Source organism: Aedes aegypti, chromosome 2 (genome assembly GCF_002204515.2).
Source record: "Aedes aegypti strain LVP_AGWG chromosome 2, AaegL5.0 Primary Assembly, whole genome shotgun sequence".
NCBI classification, from domain to species: Eukaryota; Metazoa; Arthropoda; class Insecta; order Diptera; family Culicidae; genus Aedes; species Aedes aegypti.
Window position 1 is genome coordinate 206,083,699 of NC_035108.1, and position 12,326 is coordinate 206,096,024.

Below are 12,326 nucleotides of genomic sequence, written 5' to 3' on the forward strand. Positions count from 1 at the left end.
ATTGGTCCCAAAATGCTGCCTAGCGGAACACCAGCTCTTACAGGAAGTCTTTCAGGCTTGGAGTTCTAACTTTATTTTAACAATGTATGTTGGAAAATTAATGTATTTTCAAATTTTATAATCAAGCCTTCATGGCAAACACTGTAAAATGCTTGTTTATGTCTAGAAGAGCAAGACTAGTAACCTTCAGATTTGTTGAAACGAATCAAATATGTTACACGTAAAAGTTGATGACAAATTTGACAAATTACACGGAATACGAACTGTTCATTGGCAAAAAATGAATTTTCATTACCTTTTCAAACAATTTACTAAAGGTATTGGTTTTATAATTTATACAATCTTAGCCTTTTTCCATTTGTCAGGAAAATATGCCTACTGAAAACATTTGTTAAATATATCAACTAACAAGGGAATATGACATCTAACATTCGAAATATGAAAAAAAAACCCAAAGCTTTTCGGGTGATGGACCAGTGGTGTAGGGGGAAATTTTGTGCATATATACTATCATTAAGATAATTGGAAATTTGACAAACATATTTTTTTAGTATTTATTGTGATAGTAGAGAACAGGATTGACATTAATGTATGTTTAAAATGTATTTTTTTTCCATGCCATAGGCCGTAACAAACGCGCATGGTGTGACATTATCTTTCTTAGCTGCGTCACTCCCAACGATGCTAGAAACATTACATTCACACTTACACCCAATTACAAAATAATATACTAAGCTACACATGTACCAAATTTTCTATCCGGTCGCATCACCCGCCTATAGTGAATCCTAGACCATTACCCTCCCTATCATCCAACTCCTTGGAGATGAGATGAGTCGCTGCTCTCTCTTCAAGTATGTAGATGACATATCATCATTATCCTTCTCTTTCCTGGGCGTGTCCGACAATGGAAATTATCATGACTTTTGATCTCTGACTTCCGACTGAATAGCTATTTCATCCAAAATAGTTCATCATTAGCAATTGGAAAAAAGTGGCAAAGTAACTAACATGACAGTTTTCAGTATGCAATCTACGAAACAATCCGCTACCACGCGACGCAACGTATTTTTAAAAGATTTCTTCAGTGTGATCATCTTGTTTCTTAGTTTTTTTACGCATTGTTGGTATGTGTACTGATCTTCACTCAGTTTTCATGATTTGTCGTTAAAACATTTTTTTAACAATATATTCGCAAATAAAAGAAAACACAGGGTAAAGATTGTCTTAATAATATTTAAAATGTTTCTAACAATTACCGCGATACTGCGATAATAGGTAAAGAGCTTATTTTCATCATCTTATTATTGAAGTATATGCTTTTCCTCAAATGTGTAATTTTCTTAAAAATTCTATGATATAACTACATCTATCATGAACTGATATGCCTACAGCATTAATTGTTTTGATTCATCATTATAGATAATATTCGTAGAATATCGATTAATTATGAGGGATGATGTTTTTTTAAGTTTTCAAGATTCTAATACAGAACCTAATTACCCGGCTCTTGTAAATAAAGTAGCTGAATAAACAAATTGGTTTAGTTTTAATTTTGTCATCCCTCATGGAATGAAAAAAAAACACACAATTGTATAGGTAACACTTTTCCTATCTATCGGATTGTTTTACACCTTTTCCCAACTTTCTTTTCTTTGAATTGGAGAAGTATAAATGTAGGAATTATAAGATCGTACTAATATAAACATACTACCGTGCTTAAGACTTTTTTTTTTTCAATATTTCTCCATAGTTATTTCCATGTATTACATAGTCTTTTGGGTCGCATTGAAATCAAACCAAAATGACTGAAAATTTGACAGAATCCTATTTTCATCATAACGATTATAAAAAAAGATATGGGAGATTGGATTGTTAAACTTTATCTGAAATTTGAACTGTCTTAATTTCACATCACATTCAAGATTAGTTGATTGAAATTTCAAATTTTGACGGTATCTTATCATAAATTAAAAGCATTAAGAGGAGTAAGATCAGATCAAAATCTATAAAAATGGAATGGTGTTTGTATGTCACGAAATGACTTGAGAACGGGCTATCAGATTTTGAAAATTCTTCCATACTTATGTTCCCAGAGTGTTCCGACGTGTTTGTGTATATGAAAAGTACAGGATAATGCACGGGAATGACGGAGGTGAACGGAAGTGTCATTTTGTACGGGACGCTTCATGGCGTTTTTCAACTGCCTACTTGATGGTAAGACAAAATTTTCCGGGACCACTAGTTTAAAACATATAAGTTTTTAATAGGAGACGGTACACACATTATGTCACGCTAAATTGGGACTTTTTCGAACCCTCCCTTGCTTTTCAAGCTTACATCGATATCCCCCTCCCCCTTGTAGCGTGACATATCACTTAAAATACTTGCAATAACTGCCGAAATTATAAATTTTCCCTTTTGTTTTCTGTTTGACAAAAAACCGCTAATTGGGTAGAACCACTTATTTCCAAGTAATATTTTTCTATAGTGTTCAAAACAGCCCAATTAACCCGCCCCATCAAATATGTATCATAATCTAAAAAGCAGATTCTCCCATAGTGAGAATCTAATGCCAAGTAGAAGAATGAGAAAATTGAATCTTCAAAGTTTATTTAGAAAATATTAGAAAAGAAATAATTTTCCTTAGAATGTCATCACCTTTTTCTTTTTGGCATTCACTGGGACAGAGCCTGCTTCTCAGCTTAATGTTCGACGAGCACTTCCATAACTTTCAGATTTATTTATTTGTTTATTTATTTATTTATTTCGTCAAGCACAGGTAGACTACATCAAATAACTACAATACAACTTTCTTTGTCAGAGTTGCCATTTTCGCATTCGTATATCTTGTGGCAGGTACGATGATACTTTATGGCTAGGGAAATCAAAGAAATTTCTATTACGAAAATATCCAGGACCGATCGGGAATCAAGCCCAGAAACCTTCAACATGACTTTGCTTTTAAGCCGTCGACTCTAACCACTCGGCTAAGGCCCTTAAAATATATTATTCAAAATAAATATAAAATTCCAGCATTCTATGTTCCTTCTACGTTATTGTGACATGTTCGTCTTTTAACCCCCCTTTCAACATCCCATATGAACATGCCGGTGTGTGCAAATACAAACACGATAATATTCGGGTTCACGATTCACTACCGAACCCGGGATTCGAAGCAAGGGGGAGAGCATTCAAAGCTTTTAAAGAAACATACCGATAGCCTATGTGAGTGAGTAACGCAAGCGCGCCCGTGACAGTTCCACCTACAACCTATGATGCCTGGTAAATTACGATGTCGCCTCGCGCTTCTCATAGTAGAAAAAAAACTCGAAAGCATTTTGTGATTGGCAAATAGGCGATGATTACACATGATGGGAAAACAATATCGCGCCGACCAACCAAACATCAGTATTATCAGCTCAGATTCTTAGATCACGTGCTAAACGGACAAAGGTAGGTTTAAGTACCAACATATAGCTACGGCGATATTGGAACAAACAAGCAGCAATTACGAACAACTTATTTCCACCTTTGAGTAGGTACCGATGTTTGGACGAGGGAACACGGAAATTTCATTCGTAAATTAAGTGGCACTTGGTTATATCATCGTTATCGTTATTATCAACCATGAAACCGGGAGGCCAATCGAAAAAATCGAAGGTCAATCAAACTGCCATATTATCGATAGGATTATATGGTTTTTTAAACTATTTTTGAGAATTGTTGCTCATTCACAAAAATGTAAGATAGAAAGAGGTGCTTCATATTGCAAAACAAATGCATGCATGCATACAAATAATTTAATAAGGTACCGTAAAACTGGTTATCATTGATAATGTAGCTAGCTTTGATTGCGCGGGACCCACAACATACTAAACAAAACAACATAATTTTTGTTAATCAGTAAACGAATGCATTATGCCGCTTCATTTCTAAAGTGTTTACGTCAGAATTAAGAACTTTTTAGGATTTGTTCAAATATTAGAAATTTAATATTCACAAACAATCTGTTATACAACCATTATTTAATGAAGTTTTAACGAGTTTGTCACTTACACAGCGCAACAAAAATTACATTTTTGCGTGTCTCAAAAATCAAATTATGTGTCTCTAGTAGGTTTGGGGTAACTGAATCTAATGCCGTTTTCAGAAATGTTCCAGCACGTCAGGATTTTTAGCTACAGATCGCCAAAGTTGTTTAAAACACCGGTTTAATTTATGTTTACAAGAAATTTAAAGAATGATTTAACAAAAATTTTCGTGATCTGATCCATCAAGCATGCAAAATAAGCCTTTAACTTCCATTTCAGATACAATTTGGTTGAAATCGCATGATTGAATTTCGATTTAATCGAGTTTTCCAACATACCAACAGTCTCCATTTAAAACTCTTCGTTTCTCTTACATGGCAATATGCAATACTTTTCTAAACCATCAAAAACTAACTTTTGGGCATCAAAAATATTATGAACTTAGTTGATAAGTATTGTTATACACATGAAGTATGAGTTCTGAGGCAAATTACGCAATTAAATTACCATACAAGCTGGCAAACTTGCATGCAAGTTGACTGAAATAGTCAAATTTAGCATTTTCAACAGCCAATATCTCAAAAACTAGACGTGCTATGATATTTCTGTAAATGGCAATGGACTCAGCAACCCTTAAATAAATAAATAGCGGTATTTTGGTGCTTGAGACAAAACCGTGTTCCGCAGTGTTATCCTTCACAACCCAGTTAAAGTACACCTGCTTTTCGGTCTTAAATCTTTTACGACAAGCATTTCTACAAATTGGGGCTATTTTTGTAATCAAAATCACTAATTTCAAAATGACGTTGAATGTCTAGAGTAGTGTTTCCCAAACTTTTTTGACTTTCGCCTCCTTGAGATCATTATTTTTTGGAATCGCCTCCCTGATATGAAATTTAAACATTTGTATTAAGCGAAAAACTTACGTTGAAGTATAGAACAATATCTCATTAAAAATATATCGAAAATTGATTAAATTTAAAGGATGTGCTAGTCAATCATAATACTTCAATTAAAATACTTCAAACAGAATGTCTTTCTTGTATATATATATAAAAAAGTCATGCAATATCTACCATATACATCAATTGTTTTTGTATTAACAAATCTATTATTCTGGTTACTGGGCGTTCAACGAAAAAAATTGGATCACTCTGCTTTTCTGTCTTCTTTTTAATGTTTCTCAAATTGTTGAAATATTGCTGTTTGCGTTTGACGTGCAAATCCAGTCTAACTGAGCTTTAAATGCGGTAACACAAAGTAACCAAAGGATACTTAGCAACCATGATGCATATCACCGCCAACCTAGCAAAGAAAATCAAATTTGACTTCGCCTTCCTTGTTGAAAATCTTACCGCATTTACGAAATTTGGGTAATTCATTTTCGGTTGCTCTGGAAACAGTCCAATCTACACTTAGTACTTTTTTTCTTTCTTTATTAACGAGATTTTTAGCCCTGGGCTAGTTCATCTCGGGACCATCGGCTTTACTTCCCTTCCGAAGGAAGTCGTCACTGAAATGTTTAGTGACTATCTCGGGGATGGGATTCGATCCCAGGTCATCGGCGTGAGAGGCGAGTGTTATAATCACTACACCAGGTCCGTCCCCTCACTTAGTATTGGACCAATTATTTTTAAATACTTTGCCGGCTCTAATTCTCATATCGAGAAACTTATCGCAGCCTTTTGGTCCGGAAGAATTGTTTTTTTTATGATTTGAAATTCATAAATTTCATAAAGATTAATAAATATTTGCAAAAATATTGCAAACACAAAATATAAGTAAACCCAGACTACTCTCTTTCACCGAAATATAACGTTGAGTACCGTAATCCGGAGGCAATTCGATCAGGTCGGTACCGAAAAACAGTTCCTCCCAAAGATGCTCAAGGTTTCGTTGGCACTACAGACATGCCATGTTTTCTAGTTTATAGATATCTAATAATAATTTTGATCTATTTTATTTTTATTAGGGTCAGTTTTGCATAGAAATATTCACATTTTTTGAAGGTGTAAGCAATACAGTTGGAAATGCTGGTGCAAAACAATCCACTTGTGCTATGCTTACATTTTAACTTTAAGTGTTTAAAATGTTGTGTAAGCTTAGGTATGAACTACTGAACTCATTTTTGATATCATACAGCTTAGCAAGTATAGCAAGCAAGTATAGTTTGTCAGCATTCCAAAGTGCTCTGTAATGACATTTCACCGCTCGAAACGACCATTTTTGTACGACTATATGATGAATGGATCCAGATTTCGTAGGGTTGATGAAGTGATAGATTTAGGAGTGACGTTGGACTCGAAATTGACCTTCAACAATCACTATGCGTCAATAATAGCCAAGGCAAATCGACAGCTGGGCTTCATATCGAAAATAGCTAAAGATTTCACAGACCCGTACTGTCTGAAATCACAATATTGCGCGCTGGTACGGCCAATTCTCGAAACTGCTTCCATTGTTTGGACGCCAAATGACATTGAGGATCGAACGTGTCCAACGAAGGTTCATTTGAATGGTCCTGCGTCATCTACCCTGGCGTGATCCACTGAATCTTCCTGCATATCCTGCTCGGTGCAAGCTACTCAACATGGACACCCTTGAGAAAAGGCGTAAAATTCAACAGGCGATATTTGTAGCTAAACTTCTGAACAATGAAATTGATTGTCCACTTAAATTGACTGCTTTCCAAGCTAGATATTCGGGCTGCTCAACGACCAAGATTACTCGCTCGTCCATTTTGTAATTTCTTTGTTATTAGTTCATTCATTAAGACTTTGAAGTCAGATGAATAAATAAATAAATGAATAAATGAATAAATAAATAAATACATAAATAAATAAATAAGTGAATAAATAAATAAATAAATATATAAATAAATAAATTAATAAATAAATAAATAAATAAATAAATAAATAAATAAATAAATAAACAAATAAATAAATAAATAAATAAATAAATAAATAAATAAATAAATAAATAAATAAATAAATAAATAAATATGTTGATTAATTTCGCCCCAGTGAATCATTTTAATTTTCCAATATCAATTTTTTTTATAATGTGTTAAATAATATTTCATGAAAATTCGATTATATAAACTGATAACGATCAATGAAGCACTGATTTTTTCGATTATTTATAAAATCCTGCCCAATGTTATATCATTCTTTCAGAATGATGGCCAGGATTTCGAAAGAAATCTGCTAATAATTATTGTATAAATTCGCATAAGATTCTGAAAAAAACTTACTAATGTTATATTATAGCTTAGCTCAGGATTCTAAAACAATACGTATTGAATCCCATGATTCTTTGAGAATCCTGACAATGTTATTAGTTGAAGCCTTGTCCAGAATTCTTAGAGAATCCTACCCAAAATTCTGTTCAAAGCTTGCTTTTTTTAAATACCGGGAGTTGGTGAAACTCGTTTTCATGATTCTGTAAAACTATTTCCTAATGATTCAGTGGAATTATAATGTCATTATATGTTTGATAAATTTAAATTTCAAAATATGTGCAGAACCACGCCACTTATATTCCAAAAACGATTGATTTATGCTGAATTCAATATCGAAACATGAAAATCAATCGCTATCTGTTTAGAAATATAATTTTATACTAATACATATAACCTTTTAATGATAGTTGTCATGTTTGTTTCAACCTGAAACACTTTCGTAGACGATTTATTATATTATTTATACTTTCATCAACAAGGTCTAATCCACGTTCTCTATAATCATTCTCAAATCCAGTTCCAACTACAATGATTTCAAACAAGAGTTTATGTGTAGCTTCATGTGTTTACATACCCATTATCGAAGCCGAAAATTTAATTTCTATTAGGTTTTTTAAAAATTATAGGCGCATTTAAAATGAATCGATATGATATCTCGCAATCACAATGGATAACTAAGATACCAGCATCATCAGTGCACCAGATTCCGCTCATTCAAAGGAAGTTATGTGTTGTTCAAATGTTCATTATAAAATAACTATTATGTCGATCAATACTATTTTTATGTCACAATGTAGCTCTAAGTATAAGTAATCAGCGGTGAAATAAAAAGAATTTGAAATACTTTCATAAAACATTATTTAATATTATTTTTGCTGCATCTAAGTTTTCCTATTTCCGCTCACCTGGCATAAATGTCGTGACGAACTTAAACAATAACCGCTCATGAGGCCTTGTGTTTTCAATATAAAGAATTATTTTATCAAAAGAAAATAATGTCAGACGACTTCATTTGAAAGTTATTAATATTGCTTGAATATATCCGTTCGAAAAAAAAAATGGTTTTTGACCCGAACAATCAATTTTTACAATAGTGAGCGGAAATTGGGACATGAGCGAATACTGGTATACTGATGATACTTGTTTTAAAAATATAAAATAAAAATCTTTAGAACAGAATGCAGAAATACCTAATCAGATTTTCATCCTAAAAACTTCAAAGTTCCCCCGTTTTACGATACCTAGGAAAACACAGAATTCACTTAAGTCAAGTTGAAACACTTTCTTGAGGGAATTACAAAACTAATGTTCCAACTATAGAAGAACCTTTATAAGATTTGTTGTAGAGTGACATGGCAAAACTATGTAGGGTTTTTACTACGAATGATTTTGAGAAATTAGCTGTACTTTGACGAGGCATTTATCTGAGAATACTTTTGAGAGTTATATGTGTTATATGTTTTATATGTTTTTTTTTTAAGGAATTAACTGTTACCAAAAGCTTTCATCTTACTTCAAATAATTCTTCCGGAATTCATCCAGTGCAACTTTCTCGAATATTCCGAATATTTCTTCGAAGATTGTTGTTCAGGACAACTTTAAGAAAAGAGTGGGACGTTTCGCATAATTGAATGGGTGGACGTTTTTGCATAATGAGAGTTACATGTTTTCCTTAGCCGAGTGATTAGAGTCCGCGGCTACAAAGCAATGCCGTGTTGAAGGTGTCTGGGTTCGAATCACGGTCGGTCCAGGATCTTTTCGCCATGGAAATTTCCTTGACTTCCCTGAGCAAGAGTATCATCGTACTTGCCACACGATATACAAATGCGAAAATGACATGTTTGGCAAAGAAAGCGCTCAGTTAATAACTGTGGAAGTGCTCATAAGAACACTAAGCTGAGAAGCAGGAACTGTCCCAGTGTGGACGTTAATTCCAAGAGGAAGATATGATTCGGTTTGTCTCAAGTTCGTCAAAAATCTAGCTCTACCATGGGAAAGCGAGGTTTAAATATTGCTACACAACCAACAGTGCAGAATCACCGGTAAGCGTAAAATGCTGTTGCAATATTCAAACCAAGAGTTACAATAATCGGTGGAGCAATTCCAAACTCTTGGCGGGTAATGTATCTGGAATAATTATAACATAAAACGCCAAACGAAACACTTTCTCCTCAGGCGGAATCGCAGATAATCTTCGAAAGGAATTTTCGAGGGGAAAATTGCGGAAGAACGAATTGCTGGAAAACTGCTGTACCATTTTCTGGTGGAAACCCTAATCGAGCTTTGGAAGAACCTGTGCAAAATTTACATGAGAAATTACTCGAGAAAACTTTGGAAGACACTGAAAGAGTTTTCCCTGTATGAAATGCTGGAAGATTCCATAGAGAAATCTTTGAACGAGATTCCTGAGGAACCTTCGTAAAAATCCCTGGATTTTTTAAATGATGGAGATTTTGTCTGTAGGAATCCCCGGAAACTGTAGTGGAATATTTTTTCAAGTCATCGGTGGCAAAACTCCTGAAAGAGTTGAAAGTTTATTGGTTTATGAAGCAATATTATTGAATAATCTGTGTGGAAATAGCTGTGTTTCCCGAAAGAAAAAAAAAACGAAAGGAAGTCCAAACCAAGATTCAGGTATTTTTATATGTATTTGTACTGGATTTCCACCAAAAATTTCCTCTAGGTTTATATCTAGGGACTTTTCCTAATGAATTATCTTCAAGAATATCCCGATTTGTTTGTTTTTTACTCCTCTGGTGATTTCTTCATGCGTTGTTTCAAAGATATTTTTGCTCCAAAGATATGTTACAGAAATCCTCAGTACGAACAAGAACTTCTTAAGGAATTTCGCTCTCTTGAGGACTTGAAAATCCTTCTAGAATTCATCCTGACATTGCTTCAGAAATCTCTCCAAGAGATAACTTGAGGAATTTATGGACAAGGAAATCCTCCAGAGAATGCCCTAGGAAGCAAGAAAATTCTCAATGAATTCGTCAAGCTACTTGTCCAAGCACTCGTCCAGAAATTCGGTCCAGTATTCAATTAATTTATCTTGCAAGATCTTCCAAGGATTGTTCTAGAATTACTTTTTAATTACTCAAGAGTTTCTTTCTGAAATTACTTTCAAGAAATTTATGTTAAAGTAAATGTTTCAGAGAATTCCTAGCAAGCTAGGAAATCACCAGAGGATTCAATCAGGATTTTTTCTAAAAATGCTTATAAGTATTTCTTCAGGAATTCCTCTAAGAAATTGTTCAAGTATTCGTCCTGAAGTTCCGTCACGATATATGAAAATAAAAAGACGATTCTAGGTCATTTAAAGTAAAATTTAATGATCATATGAAGCAAAAATCGATTTATCCTACTGAAGTTGGAACAGAGATCGAAGCTAATTTTATTGTGAAAAACGATTTTAACGCTGGTATTTAAAGGGTGCTTTTGGCGGGCGGCATCCAAAATTTTCTGAAAGGCGCTTTTATTGTACATACCGGATATGATTGCGGTAATTCCGTAATAATTATCACAAATAAACTTCCAAATTTTTAAACTTTTCCCGATTATCGGTGCAGCGTAGCTGACAGGATTGTTGAGTGATTCTTCTACCTACTCTATTAAATCCCCAACCACTTTTCGTCCACAACAATTCACTGCCTTACAACTCACTTGAACCGTATTTCTTCAAACTATTCGCACAATTTACCGCCTAATAATGAACATATAAATTATAAAAGCCATCCACTACGCAAAACACTGTATTATTCAAAAAATTTTGTATTTTTACCGAAACAAAACAACGCACCCGCGACGAAACGAAAGCAAAAAACAAAACACAAGGTGACGTTTCAGCACACGCTAACTTTGAAGTACCCATTAAATGGGTTTCTTGTACCCATTTTTATTGTTGGTACTGAAATGTCAGAAAACTCGCGTAACAATTCAAAAGGGCCAATCCTCAGATCATTGACTCTGAGAAAATTCGATTTGAATATTATTCACCACATTTTCAATTCCTATTTTTCAGTATTCAATTCAATCAATGTGATTTCTTGCTAGTTGAGTGACGATTTACTATTACTACATGCTAATAATTGATTTTATTCTGAAAACTGACAAAAATGTGGAAAAAAATGATAAATTTAAATGCTTGGCCCATTTTCGATTTTCATCAAGGCATGGGCCTTTTTTATTGGCCAAAATAGAATTTTATTAGCGTGCTTGGCCCAAGGCTAGGCCTTTTCGGTTTTCAATGAATGAGCAAGAGAGAGTCATTGGCCTCTCACCATGCAAAGGCCAATGACAGTTTGCGAAATTTTCCGATTGTAGGCCCTCTTGATGGAGCGAGAACCAATCATTGGCCTTTTCGAGTGGGGGCCAATGAATGATTTGGAAAAAAGCGGTTATTGGCCGTTTTGAAAACCGAGTTTATAACGGTAAGTTTTATGATTATGTTGACAATGTTTGCATAGTTTGTGGGTGTTGGGAGATGTTATCGAATGGTATCAAAACCCGATTTGTTTACAATTTAATCATTGGCCCTTTAGAACTGTTACGCGAGAAAAAAAGTATTATTTTCTGACATAAATAAGGGTACATTTTACTCTTCTTGAGGAATCACTATCGTTAAAAAAATGGGTAAAAAAGCCACTTGTTGTTATTGGAAGCAATAAGTTTGATATTATATTTGATGGAATTATATATTACAATTTGATTTTGAGAATCATGGTAAGTTGTAATTCTTTGCACATAATATGTACACCAAAGATCAAATTGGCTTTTCATTACAGCAGAGTCCTGAAAAAACACGCATAGAAGCGAATCAAGATTTACCCATTTTTGTAAAAACGATGAGGGGTACATTATACCCATTTTCTGAAGTTCGTGCCAAATACTTTTTAATGAGTAAATGGGCAACATCCATTGAATGAGTTAAACCACTTCTCTTTAAAATGGGTATGAAAGTACCCATTAATGGGTACTTCAGAGTTAGCGTACAGGCAAAACACAGATGTTTCTGAAGGGACATTTTCGTCGTCCGCCACCCTGCGCATTTC

At 34.0% G+C, this 12,326-nt stretch overlaps 1 protein-coding gene across 13 annotated transcripts in view; it reads right to left on the minus strand.

The window, feature by feature from the left end:
* Positions 1-11,103, minus strand: part of LOC5570328 (folliculin-interacting protein 2) — a 54,524-nt gene extending 43,421 nt beyond the window's left edge. For 5 of the 13 annotated variants that reach the window (XM_021843817.1, XM_021843816.1, XM_021843809.1 and 2 more), the window contains exon 1: positions 10,883-11,103. The gene's annotated coding sequence lies outside the window, so the exon portion shown is untranslated. Of the gene's footprint in view, positions 1-10,763; positions 10,858-10,878 lie in introns of those variants that run through there. The other 8 variants (XM_021843819.1, XM_021843814.1, XM_021843810.1 and 5 more) reach the window with 5 other exon arrangements.
* Positions 11,104-12,326: the final 1,223 nt, after the last annotated feature.